This window comes from Corapipo altera, unplaced genomic scaffold (genome assembly GCF_003945725.1).
Source record: "Corapipo altera isolate COAL_440 unplaced genomic scaffold, ASM394572v1 190, whole genome shotgun sequence".
NCBI lineage: Eukaryota > Metazoa > Chordata > Aves > Passeriformes > Pipridae > Corapipo > Corapipo altera.
The window spans coordinates 126,292-139,781 of record NW_020885006.1 but is presented as its reverse complement, the minus strand read 5'-3'; the positions used below and the strand labels follow the sequence as shown (position 1 = coordinate 139,781).

Sequence of the window (13,490 nt, the reverse complement as noted above, 5' to 3'; positions counted from 1 at the left end):
GAGCAGGGATTTGAAATGTCAGGGTGGTTTTGTGCTGAAACACAGGGAAAAAACATGACATTTGGAACGACTGAGGCCATCACCATATTTCTGCCTTGGGCAAGTCAGGGTGAACTTTCCATCCGTGGAGCCAAACCAGCCTGAGCCCTGCTGGGAGAGCCGGGTGGGCACGGCACTGGCACTGGGAACTGGGAGAGGGGGAGCCAGGCTGGAGGAGTCCTGGAGCATCCTGCTCTAGTGGCAGGTGTCCCTGCACTTGGGAATCAGGTGATGATGGTGAGATGTACACATGGACATCAGGAGGGGACTGAATTATCACGGAATCACAGGGTGGGTTGGGTTGGAAGGGACCTTCAAGCCCCTCCAGTTCCAGCCCCTGCCATGGGCAGGACACCTTCCACTGGCCCAGGGTGAGTCCTCAGCCTGTGAAAGGGAATGCTGGAAAAGCAGCAGTTTGGTTGAATGCTGGGAAGGGACAAACGATTTGTCCCTGCTTTGTTCCCAGGAGAGGATGGACAGTCCTGGATCAGCCCCTGCGTGCCGACAGCACTTCCTGTGGAGATCAGAGCAATGAACATCTGGGCACTGCTGGAGCAGCAGGGAAACCTCTCCTGGGGGATGTGGAGGTGAGCATGTCACCAAGGGACAGGATTTAAAGAAAACCTGGCAGTAAAATGTCACTGGTAAATCCAAACCAGCATCAAATTCCACGGATTGTGTTTACAGAGAGAGGCACGGACAATGGAATGTGGGAATGGTGGCCTGGAGGTAGTTTGGGCTGGAGCAGCCCCAGGTGTTGGGGAGTCCCCCTCCCTGTGCCCAGTGCATGGCCTGCAAGTCTCCAGAAGGGGGGGATTTTGTGTTTATTTTCTTTCTAAAAGAAGTTTAATTAATCACTGACTCATCCTTTAATTAGAGATGCTGTTGCCCTTGTCTGGACTACTCCTGGCTCTGCCTGAGGAATTATCCCTGTGTACACTCCCTGCCTTTAAACCATTATTAATGGCAGGATTTACACACCTCTCTCAATAACCCACTGCTTCTCAATCCTTTCACTCTCTGGACTTTGAAGGTTTGGCTCTGCTGAGCAGCCTAATAAAGGGGCACAGGGAGATGGAACTCACTCATTAATAATTTGTGATGGGCTCTGCTCAGCAGCTGAACACCAAGATCTACAGAAAAGTTTTGAGACAGAATCCAAGCTGGCATTTGATTTAATCAGGAGCTGGGATGCTCCAGGGCATCCTATGGAGAGACAAAGCCCAGGTGCTCCTGTCTGCACCGTGGGGTTGGGAAACAACCCCGTGAGAGCCCAACTCCCTGCGAGCCCTCAGTGACACTGGGAGTGCTGTGGGAGTGGGTTACAGCTGGTTGGCAATATTAGGAGTTGCTTTCCTGATCCAAAAATCACATGGGTGGCCTTCTGTAGTCTGGCTGAAAAAAACTGGCTACCAGGGCCTGGGATCCAGTGGCATCAGAGCTGCTCAGGGAGAGGGGATTGGGAAGGGATGTGAGGCTTCAGCTGGGCTTGGGAGGCTGTGAGAGGCCATGGACAGAGGAATGGTTTCCCACTGCCAGAGGGCAGGGTTAGATGGGATAGTGGGAAGGAATTCCTGGCTGGGAGGGTGGGGAGGCCCTGGCCCAGGTTGCCCAGAGAAGCTGTGGCTGCCCCTGGATCCCTGGAAGTGTCCAAGGCCAGGTTGGAGCAACCTGAGCTGGTGGGAGGTGTCCCTGCCCAGGGCAGGGGGTGGAATAAGATGGTTTTTAAGGTCCCTCCCAACCCAAACCATTCCAGGATTCCATGATTCTGTTGAGGAAAGGCCAGTTTTCCTTGATGGACTTCTCTGTTCAATAGTAAAAAGTTTTGCATTCTTGTAATTAGTGGCCCAAACTTGTGTTTCAGAGTGAATCATTTAAGAGCTGACTATAATAAGTGTTTGCCTTCAGAATCTCATCTCAGCTGCCAGCTCTGGCTCCTCCATTCCCCAGCAGGATAATGACCCCAGAATTAGCAACCCTCCTGCTTGTGCAGTCCAGTCACTCACTCCCAGGCAATTACTCTCCACTGTGGATTCAGGAGGAGAAGAATACAAATGGAATGTGTGACCTGAAGGGCAGAGGGGAAGGAGTGTGTTTGTTTTATGTTAAAAGCAAAGAGCTCCCAGTCTTCCTGGCAGCTGTGCCTGGAGAGGACGTGCATCCCAACAGGACCATCATGGCCTGGCATCTCTCCCCCAGTCCTGCTCTGTCTGTTCTCTGGAAATCCTGGGCTGCCTGGAGCAGGTCCTGTGGCTGGAATTAAACATTATTCAGATGTTGGGAAGGAATTCCTGGCTGGGAGGGTGGGGAGGCCCTGGCCCAGGTTGCCCAGAGAAGCTGTGGCTGCCCCTGGATCCCTGGAAGTGTCCAAGGCCAGGTTGGAGCAGCCTGGGCTGGTGGAAGGTGTCCCTGCCCATGGCAGGGGTGGCACTGGGTGGGCTTTGAGGTCCCTTCCAACCCAAACCATTCCAGGATTCCATGAGTGCACACAATCCACATTTTGCAAGGTTTCATTGTGCTAATGAGCATTGAGATAATTGGCCTGGATTTTCAATGCCAGGTGTAAATCCCCAGGGATTCTGGCAGGGGGTTTTGTGCCAGCCTCCCACAGGCCCTGGGGGCAGCAGGGACAGCCATGATCCCTGGGGTGGGGTGTCATGGCCTGGGCTCTTTCACAGGAAGGAATTTTGGGAAGTGATGATGGCCTGGGGCACATGGAGAGGTGCAGTCCCCATGGATCAGCTCAGTCTGCTCTGTGCTGACCAAACTAAGGTCTGAGCTCTGCTCCAAGAGCTGGTTCTCCTCTTTAGACACCTGGAAGAGGGGCTGGGGCTGTGTCTGCCTCATTCCTGGGTTTGTCCCAGCCATGGGAGCTGCCTGTGCTCGGCAGAGATGGCACAGGGATGTGAGTGCACAGCAGGGGGCTCTTTAATATTCCCACATCCATTAGCATAATGCCTTAGGATTCCTGTCAGCTTCCTGTGGAAAGGCCCAGAAACTGCAGCAGGGCCAGGACACTGCTTTTCCTCTGTCTCACAGAATTCCAGAGCGGTTTGGGTTGGAAGGGACCTTAAAGCCCACCCAGTGCCACCCCTGCCCTGGGCAGGGACACCTTCCACCAACCCAGGTTGCTCCAACCTGGCCTTGGACACTTCCAGGGATCCAGGGGCAGCCACAGCTTCTCTGGGCAAGCTGTGCCCACCTTCACAGGAAAAATGTGTTTTCTTGTGTTCAGACAGGATTTTATAGTGTTTAATTTGTGCCTCTGTCCTGTCAGTGCTGAGAGAATCCTGGTTCCATCCCCGTCATTCCCTCCCCTCAGGAATTCATCCACATGGATAAGATCCTCCCCTATTAAAATGAAATTGTGGCTTGCAGAGTGCACTGTCCTGGGGCAGGGAGTTCTGTAATGAACTGCAGAGCCACAGTGACACAGAGTTATCCCTCTGCTTCAAAAACCCACCACGTACAACACATTTTAGGGGATTTTTCTCTTTCTGCCAGAAATGTCTTTGATGGTGAGACTGAGCCAGGAAAGGTTCATGTTCTGGGGTGACAGGGCAGAGCAGAGGAGGAGATGAACAGGGACTAAAATGGTGAACAATCCTAAAAAATCACTTTTTTAATTGTCAAACACAAGGTAAAGTCCTTTTTCCTGTTCGTGGCAAGAGGAAGATGAGCCCTTAAATTCTGCAGGGCTGTGCTTCGGGCACATCAGGGGCAATTTTGCTGGTCATGTCTGTCCTACACTGAAGGTCATCAGAACAATTCTGTGCTTGATCCTCCTGCTGCTGGAACAGGGAGGTGTCCAGGCTGGGCTGAACTCTGTGCTTACAGCAGTGTCCAGCACAAGCAGGAAAATGTCAGTTCTTCAGGAATAAGAGAACAGCTGGGGAGGGCACAGCTCTAACTGGTGGTCTGAGTAAAACCAGGAATTTTGCTTTCATCCTTGTGGAAAGGACTGACTCGTTGATAAGTGTCAGGGGAAGAAATGTGTTGTCAAATCACCTGCAGGGGGTAAAAGGAACAGAACACGGATCCTCTGAAGCTGTGGTGTGGATCTGCCACTCTCTGGGATTGTTGGGGAAGTTTGGGAAGTGAAATATGGACATTGCCTCCCCTGGGCACAGAGGGAGGGGTGGGAAGGGGATGTGATGCTCTGAACAGACCAGAGGAGTTACAGGATACAGTGGGACAAGGTACCACACTCTGGCACTGGGAAACCATTCCCTGTGTCCTGTCCCTCCATCCCTTGTCCCCAGTCCCTCTCCAGCTCTCCTGGAGCCCCTTTAGGCCCTGCAAGGGGCTCTCAGCTCTCCCTGGAGCCTTCTCTTCTCCAGGGGAACCCCCCCAGCTCTCCCAGCCTGGCTCCAGAGCAGAGGGGCTCCACCCTTGGAGCATCTCCATGGCCTCTGGACTTGCTCCAACAGCTCCAGTTTTCCTCCCTGCTGGGTTTAAGGCACCAGTGGAATTGTGAGGGGAGCAAATGAAGGGAGAACAGATGTTGTGTTATCTTAGTTGGGAGTTACTGAACCCACTGAACCAGTGTCTGCATTTGTGTGCAGGGAGGGCAGCCCAGGGTTTAATGAGGGAATGAGTTTCTGGCTGAGGACTCAGGAGTCACCTGAGCTTGTGGGCACTGTGTCTGCAGGTTTATTCCATGACTTCAGGGGAGCTCCAGGTTTTTGACCCTGTAGATCTGTGCTGTTACTAGGGAAGGACAAGGATCTGATCCTGAGCAGTGCCACTGGAATAGCTAAATCCAGTCTCTCTGTGGTGCTGAGGAGCCTGTCTGACTCCACAAGGAATTCTGTTTAAAAACAAGGACTCTGTTTCCTGGAGCTGCTTCATCTCAGGTCTGTGTCACTTGTCAGCAGTGACCCTGAGCACAGGTCCATTGCCCTGCACCCTGGGAGGCTTTTGGGGGTAAAACACAGCCTCCTGTCCCCTCTCCCCTCCCACTTTAGCCCCAGTGCCATCTCAATCCCAGGAGCCCTCCTGGGAGCTACCATCTCCCAGGACCATCAGCCCCACTCCCCTCCTGCCTCTGCTTCACACAGGAAAAGGATTGTTTTTGTAGGAGTGGGGCTCTTTTCCCTGCACAGCACTTTGACCCAGGGATGCTCCTGCAATCCATCCTCTCCTGTCCTGCACTGCTTTGGGCCCTGGCTGTGCAGGAGCAGCTCCCAAATGGCTCCAGGTTTGTTCAGGACTGTTCATTTCCCACAGAGCAAACACATCTTTGGGCTGCAGCTGCACATGGTGTAGAATAAAGGCAGTGTTGCCTGGAATCATAAATCTCTGTGAGACAGAGCAGAGGCACAAAAGGTGTTTGAGTGCTTTGCTCTGTGTGTCAGTGATGGAGAGGCCTTGGCTTCCTTTGCCACCTCTCTCAGGGCAGAAGAGTCTTCCCTGTCTTCCTCCCAGACAGAGTGTAAGACATTGCCTGCTGCAAACCACCAGTGGCTTTGAGCTGAAGGAGGGCAGGGAGAGATGGGATATTGGGAAGGAATCCTTCCCTGGGAGGGTGGGGAGGCCCTGGCACAGGTTGCCCAGGGAAGCTGTGGCTGCCCCTGCATCCCTGGAAGTGTCCAAGGCCAGGTTGGACAGGGCTTGGAGCAACCTGGGCTAGTGGAAGGTGTCTCTGCCCATGGCAGGGGGGTGGAAGGACACAAGTTTTAAGGTCCCTTCCAACCCAAGGGCTGACTCAGTGCCCCTGAGTTTCAGTGGCACATCCCTACATGTGTCAAAAAACCCCCAAATGCACCAGGACTGCTCCAAATGCTCCTTCTGGCTGGGCAGGTGGAAAATTAAACTGCAGAAGCTGAAGGATTGGAGATTTGAACCCTGCCCATCCTCACCTCCACGGAAAACCCTGGAGTTGATCCCTGTGCTCTGCAGAGGGAGGGGTGGGAGGGTGGCTGGGACCCAGGAGGGCCAAGGCAGAGCAGCAGGGGAGGGGCTGATGGAGGTGCTGCCCAGTCAGGAGCAGTGTCCCACCCACCCATCCTTGTTCCCACATTCCTGTCAGCTGCACTGAAGTGTTTCTTCCCTTATTTTGGGCAATGACACTTGTTGGACACGGAGGGAAAACATCTGCCATTCCCGTTTGGATCAGCTGCTTCTCACCCTGAGCTGTAAACACCTCCCAGTGCTGTTGGCTCTTCCCATCTCCCCGCTCCAGCTGCATTATTGAACAACCTGTCACACAGTTTCACACATGTGTTTGGCCTTAATTAAGGAAGAGGAGTTTTTCAATTGATTTTCATATTACATTACAAGTACAAAGCATTTCCAGCAGCCTGGCACGGGCAGTCTGGCACGGGAGGAGCTCAGGCTCTCAGCCATTGGCTGTTCTTCCAGCCAGGATCCCCAAGGAAATGGGATGTCTGGGAAAATGCTGCTTGTCCTGGTTAATAAATGTTGAACCTTGTGGATGTTGCAGCCAAAGTTGAGCAGGAGATGAAGGACCAAATGTGGAGTTATGGCAGGGTGTGGGTTGGCTGTGTTCTGGAGATACTGGAGTTCCTCTGCCCACAGCAGGACTTGATGGTAGATCTTGCCTTTTTCTTCTCTGAGATCCTGCTCTGCACAACCCGCTCCCAAAATTGGTGCCCAGAGAAGCTGTGGCTGCCCCTGGATCCCTGGAAGTGTCCAAGGCCAGGTTGGACAGGGCTTGGAGCAACCTGGGCTGGTGGAAGGTGTCCCTGCCCATGGCAGGGGTGGCACTGGATGGGCCTTGAGGTCCCTTCCAACCCAAACCAGTCTGGGATCCCATGATTTTATGAAAATAATGTTTTGTATTTTAGTGTTGAAGACCTAAATGAGCCTCTATTTAAAGAAAACCCAAAATTCAGTGCCAGCCTTTATAAGGCTCAGTTTAGTGCCCCCAGTTGTGCCCTTTCCCAGCACAGACCTGCCTGAATGCCTGTGGATTTTCCAAGAAGTATTTTTCAGTAGCCAGCAGTTGGTTGGAAGTGTTTGGGAATTTCTTCCTCTTCCAACAATGTGATAACACACAGGAATATACTGAGAGAAGGTGCTTGATGTGCTGTAGTTCCTCCCAGCTGCTGCATGGAAAACAATGCTTTTTCATTGGATATCAGGAAATTGTTCTTCATGGAAAAGGCTGTCCAGCCCTGGAGGGGGCCAGCCATGCTCAGTGACCCCACAAACACAGCAGGGGCTCATCCCATTCCCTCCTGGCTGCCAGAGGATCATCAAGCAGCAGGGGCTCATCCCATCCCCGCTTGGCTGTCAGAGGATTATCTTTGCTTGAGCAAGAAACCCTTTCTTCTTGTCACATTTAGGGCACAGGCAGTGGGTTTGCAGGCAGCAAAGTCCCCTAATGTGCTGCTGGGAGTGAGTCATTCACATCACCAGCAGCTTCCCTCAATCCATGTGGAATGGGGCTGTACAGGAATTTCCATATATTGCAGCCACTGCTGGGACACTGCACAGGAGCAGGAGGTGGTTCCCTGTCCCCCTGGAGGAGCCCCAGCCTCACCCAACACCTACATTTTGGGTCTCACAACACCCTTCCCACGGGCAGTTTGCTTTCACTGCCTGTTCATGATTTAAGGAAAGTGCTGTAAATAAACTGTTCAGCTGATAAACACCTGGGGTTCCTTTTATTAGAAGAAACCAAACAAATGAACACCCAGAATCAAGGCAAATCGATTGGCTGCTGTAATCCTTACAGAGCAAGAGATGTGGTTTGGAAGGTTTAAAATTCATTGAAATCCCTGCAGTCCTGGCAAAGGATTTATTTCCTTATTAATGAACATTGTTTACACTGTTGGTCCCCGGCTCTGAATGACCAAAGCACTCAGGAAGAGCAGCTGAAACGGGCAGGATTTAAATCACTGATGCTTTAAGGTCATGGAAACCTTATCCCAAGGTAAAAAAAGCAAAACAGCAGAGGCTTCATCTCCCTTGGTCCCTGTAAGTCTGGATCACTTGATGGTTTGTATGCTGGTGGGATTTCATTCCCAGTTAACAGGGTTCATCTCCAGGCTCTCTGTTCATGGGATACATTGCAGTGCTGTGTGGAAGATTAATCCTGTTACCCTGTAATCAACAAAGGGGAATCAGGCAGGTCTGAGCTTTACAGGTCCAAAATGGACCCTGTATCTTGTAGCACCTTTATCAAAATTCCTGCAATAACCTTTAAGGCTTTCCCAGCAGCCAGGGAGGGTTTGTGCCATTGAAAGCTTCTCTGCAGTGGCTGAGCCATCAGCACAAAGCCCAGAGCCCAGAGCTCCCTGATACAAACCAGGGTGTAAAGGTCCAAGGTCGCTAATCTTGGAATCATGGAATGGTTTGGGATGGAAGGACCTGAAAGCCCACCCAGTGCCACCCCTGCCATGGGCAGGGACACCTTCCACCAGCCCAGGCTGCTCCAACCTGGCCTTGGACACTTCCAGGGATCCAGGGGCAGCCACAGCTTCTCTGGGCAACCTGGGCCAGGGCCTCCCCACCCTCCCAGCCAGCAATTCCTTCCCAATATCCCATCTCTCCCTGCCCTCTGGCAGTGGGAAGCCATTCCCTGTGTCCTGTCCCTCCATCCCTTGTCCCCAGTCCCTCTCCAGCTCTCCTGGAGCCCCTTCAGACCCCGCAAGGGGCTCTCAGCTCTCCCTGGAGCCTTCTCTCCTTCAGGTGAACCCCCCCAGCTCTCCCAACCCCTCAGAGGAATCTGGGCAGCCTTAGGCAATATTAATGTGTGAAGTAATTAGCTCCAGGGTTTAAGGGTGTCTTTCATGTTGCGCAAAGAAGACACGAGGTCCCTGACAAGGAGAAGGGGAACACAATGGGATAATTGGATTACCAACTGGTGCTGTGGCCAGCCCGGCTCAGCTCCCACAGATCACACACAGAGCAGCCAAACTGAGCAAAGACAAAAGCTCAGCCTTCCCCAGCTAATGAGGAACGAGATCCAAAGGGTTTGGTTTCCTAAAGTGCATCCATTAAAAAGTTCAAATGAGAGCTGCACAGTTGGATGGAGGAGGAAAAGGCTGGGAGAGCTTTTGTGCAGGGGATGCAGAGGGAAAGCACTGAGAGCACAGATCTTTGGGAAAGAGTTTGGAGGAGTGTCCTCAGAAAGGGCATTGCCTGAAAATGGAAATAGTTTCTAAGAGTTCTCCAAGACTGACAGAGGATCCCTGTTCACTCCAAAAATGTCAGGATGGTTTGAGTTCAGAACTGACTTTCCATCTGGAGAAACACAGTAACAGTGAGATCCCTGGTTCAGTGTTGCCAAAGTGAATGTTTGCCTTGATCCCAAAGGTGTGATAATTCCTTGGGTCCTGAAAGCATGGAATGGTCCAGGCTTCTGGAAGGTTGCAGCAACTGAGGTGGTGGAGTCACCATCCCTGGAAGTGTTCCAAAAACAGGGATGTGGCACTTGAGAACGTGGTGAACACACAGTGCTGGGGCAATGGTTGGCCTTGGTGACCTCAGAGCTCAATCTTGGTGATTCTGTGATCAGTGAAATGGCAAATCCTGCCCAAGAAGCAGCATTTTTATCCTCTCTAATGCTGATTATCATGGTCACACCCCACCACCAGCTCTGCCTGTGTCCATCCCTTCCCACAACTGCTCTGCCAACAGGGAGTTTAGACAAGGAGAGCCTGAATCCCCCTGCTCACATGTCCAAGGCTTCCTTTGCCTTAGAACAACCAGAGCTGAGCTTTTATCTGTCACCTTCCTGTCCAAGGTCACCTTTTGCTGCTCAGGTCACCTTGAGGTTCCCTCCTGAGCTTCCACAGCCCCATCGATCCATCTGTCCAGTGTCAGTGATCCATTAACCCTCAGCCTGGCAGTGCTGGGAAGCAGCAGGAGTGTGCAGGGAGCACCAGGGACTCAGTGCCACTGACTGATGGCCTGGTGCCAGTCAGGGGGCAGGAGTGGCACAGAAATGAGAAGTGCTCCATCTGCCTTTATCACCCCAGTCCTCTGTGCTCCGTCATTAAAGGACGGGCAGCAAACCCTGGCAAGGAGGGAAAACCCTTCCTTTGCTCTGAGGTCGAGTGTTTCTGCTGTGAGCAGTTTGTGATGGTTCCCTGGGTTTGAATCTCACAGCCACCCCAGGTTCCCTCCCCAGGGCTCAAGGACTGAGCTGGAATTGTAACCAGCATCCATTTTTGGGACAGTTGCCACTGGCTGCTGTCATGGGCAGGGGTGGAAGCTCTGAAATGTCAACTTGTCCCTTGGAAAGGTTTGAAAGACAGGGAATGTGGGACCACAGATGCTTCCTGAGTCAGCTGTGGTGGGAGAGCAGCCACAGCCAGGAGCTGCCCACCGAGGCCCTGTCCACTCTGGTGCCTTGTCTCTTCCTCCTCCCCAGATTTTATGTTTTAGAAAATGCTTAAAATGCACATAAATTACTCTTTTGGCAAAGTCTGACTAACCTGAGCCAAGGGAGTAAGGCACAACAGGAAAGGATGTTCTTACCCAAAGTTTCTTACCCAAACTTTGCTACTTTATACAGAACCAAATGCTAATAATTTTGGATCCCAAAATCTCATTTTTTGATATGAACAACGTCTATTGAAAAATGAGAAGCCATAAGATGGGATCAGCTCCTGGTTCTGACATCCCTCACCAGCAATCTTTGTATTTTCCTTTCTTTTAGCATCCCCTTGTCTGACATTTTCATCCAGATGGGTTTCACCTAAATCAGGCCTTTTGGTTCAGCACAGTCCCTGCTTCACCTGATTTCCTTAGGGAGCCTTTTGGCCTGTAAGAGGTGCTTTCCAAGGTTTTCCTGCCTGATCCTTCCTGCTTTCTCCTGCCAAGTGCTGGTTTATTTTATGGACTCTCATGGGAATGGGTTGGAGTGCTCAGGAGCCACCACAGCCCTGTGTGCAGTGTGTGTGTGATCAAGGGGGTCGCTGCAATGGGAGCTGGAAACTTAATTTAGGCTGGAAATTTTGGCTGATTAAGCCCACCAGAGTTCTGCAGAGTTTTGTCCTGGTGGATCTGAGTCCCGTTCCTTCCGTGGCACTGATCCCACTGAGCTGGAGGAAAGTCAGAAGACACATTTCACTGCCCTCTGTGCATTTCCCACCATCAGCAGCCAATTCCAAACGTAGAATCCCAGAGTCACTAAGGCTGGAAAAGCCCTCCCAGCCCATGGATCCCCCCTGTGCCCGATGCCCACCTTGTCCCCAGCCCAGAGCACTGAGTGCCACGGCCAGGCCTTCCTGGGACACCTCCAGGGCTGGGCACTCCAAACCTCCCTGGGCAGCCCCTGACAAGGCCTCACCACCCTTTCCAGGGAGAAATTCCTCCTCCTGTCCCACCTGAGCCTCCCCTGGCACAGCTGGAGGCCGTTCCCTCTCCTCCTGTCCCTTGTTCCCTGGCAGCAGAGCCCGACCCCCCCGGCTCCCCCCTCCTGTCAGGGGGTTGCAGAGCCAGAAGGTTCCCCCTGAGCCTCCTTTGCTCCAGGCTGAGCCCCCCCAGCTCCCTCAGCTGCTCCTGCTGCTCCAGCCCCTTCCCAGCTCCCTTCCCTTCCCTGCACATGCTCCAGCCCCTCCGTGTCTCTCTTGTCTGAGATCCCAGAACTGCCCCAGCACTGGAGGTGCCCCAGCAGTGCCAGCACAGGGACAGTCCCTGCCCTGGGCCTGTGCCCACACTATTTTTGATAGAAACATTTTCCTGCCCCTCTTCCCTCTGTTTTAGTTGCAATTCCTCCTCCTCTACCAACACAGCAATTTCTTCCCTGAGTTCAGCACAGTGATCTGGGAGCTGATAGATTTTCATGTTAAATGTTCTTACAGGTCCCACGTAGCAGATTAAGATCTGTTGAGTCTCTCTGCAGGTAACTCATTTCAAATCACTGGCAAAAATTGGCTTTAAAGGTGTTTTCTTACTGATTTGGATGGTTTTAAATTGAGTTCTCAGATAAGAAGTGATCATCCCACTGGATACAGCTTTGGAAAGGAGTCCCAGCATCTCCTTTAGCACGGTCAAAGCTTCAGAGAGTCAGTGACCTTTTGGGTTTGACCAAAAAAACCTGTATTTACAGTCTATTTCTATTTTGATCCAAAGGGATAACAAATGGCCTCAAATAATATTTCCAAATACTGGAATGGATTACAAACCCCGTGGAGGTGGGAATATGCATGTTCCTCTGTGTCATTGAGGATTTGGAGAGGTTAAAATAAATATTATCACTTCTTATTAGACAGCTTCTGCTTCCTCAGATTAACAGCAGAGATAAGGCAGGTATATATTTATTACAAATTGACAGGACATTTATTTCTGTTCCCAGTGGCAGAAATCCATTAGAAGCAAACAAATTCCTTGCCCTTATCAGAGTGCTTTGTGTTGTCTGTGTTTGGAGATAAAGCTGCCCCATTTGTCACGGGGAGATGGTGCTGCCTCGTGGAGCTCCAGTGCCCACAGGGCTGGGAATGCACCAGGAACACCTGTGGCCTGAGGGGTTGGGGATCAAGGTTGCTTTTAGACTTTTCTGTCACACGTTTGTAAAACAGACTCATGGAATTGTTAAGGTTGGAAAAGACCTTTATGTCCAGCTCTCCACCAGCACCACCACGTTCACCACTAAACCACATCCCCCAGTGCCACATCCCCACGGCTTTGGGGCACTTCCCGGGATGGGGACTCCAGCACTGAGCTCACCAGGTTGCTTTACAGCCTTCTCCATGATTATTTTTTTCCTGATGTCCCACCTGAGCCTCCCCTGGCCCAGCTGGAGGCCGTTCCCTCTCCTCCTGTCCCTTGTTCCCTGGCAGCAGAGCCCGACCCCCCCCCGGCTCCCCCCTCCTGTCAGGGGGTTGCAGAGCCAGAAGGTCCCCCCTGAGCCTCCTTTTCTCCAGGCTGAGACCCCCCAGCTCCCTCAGCCCCTCCTGCTGCTTCAGACTCTTTCCCAGCTTGAGTTTTGTGGGAGTTGGAGCTCTCAGAACTGCTCTCCCAGCGGGGTCAGAGGGTCCTGCTCAGTGAGTCACACGGGGACTGTGCTGCTCATTAGGGACACTCTGGCTCAGTCACTGCTGCTGCAGCCCCTTGAAGCTGCTCTGGTTCTATCTGGGGATAACCCATTAGACTCCCAGCACTCAGAGGTTTCCCCAGAGCCCTGCAGTCAATTTGCTGCCCTTATTTCACCCAGTGAATGTGATATTCCTGTCAAATCCACTGAGAGATGCTTCCCCCTGTTAAATTGCTTCCCTCAGCCTGCCTGGGGCTCCCATGTGACACATGGACTAGAGGAGGGCTTCCAAGACACAATATTTATTCCCAGGCAGGGCACAGTGGCCATGGGAGAGGAGGACAAAGGAGTGACCCCTGCAGGGGGGCAGAGATCCAGGGCACAGCAAGAACTTTCCTCCTGGATCCACGAGACCTGCAGGTTTGTTCCGAGGGCTCCCAAACGGGAATGATTGGCACAGCACTTGTGTGTTTGTTCCTGGTGCCATCCCACAGCTCCC

General features: G+C 52.2%; 1 long non-coding RNA gene across 1 annotated transcript in view; it reads left to right on the top strand.

The window, feature by feature from the left end:
• Nucleotides 1–13,490, top strand: part of LOC113958792 — a 68,183-nt gene that overhangs the window by 40,435 nt on the left and 14,258 nt on the right. Inside the window, exon 3 of the long non-coding RNA XR_003531625.1 lies at nt 506–626. This is a non-coding gene — a long non-coding RNA (uncharacterized LOC113958792). The remainder of the gene's footprint in view (nt 1–505; nt 627–13,490) is intronic.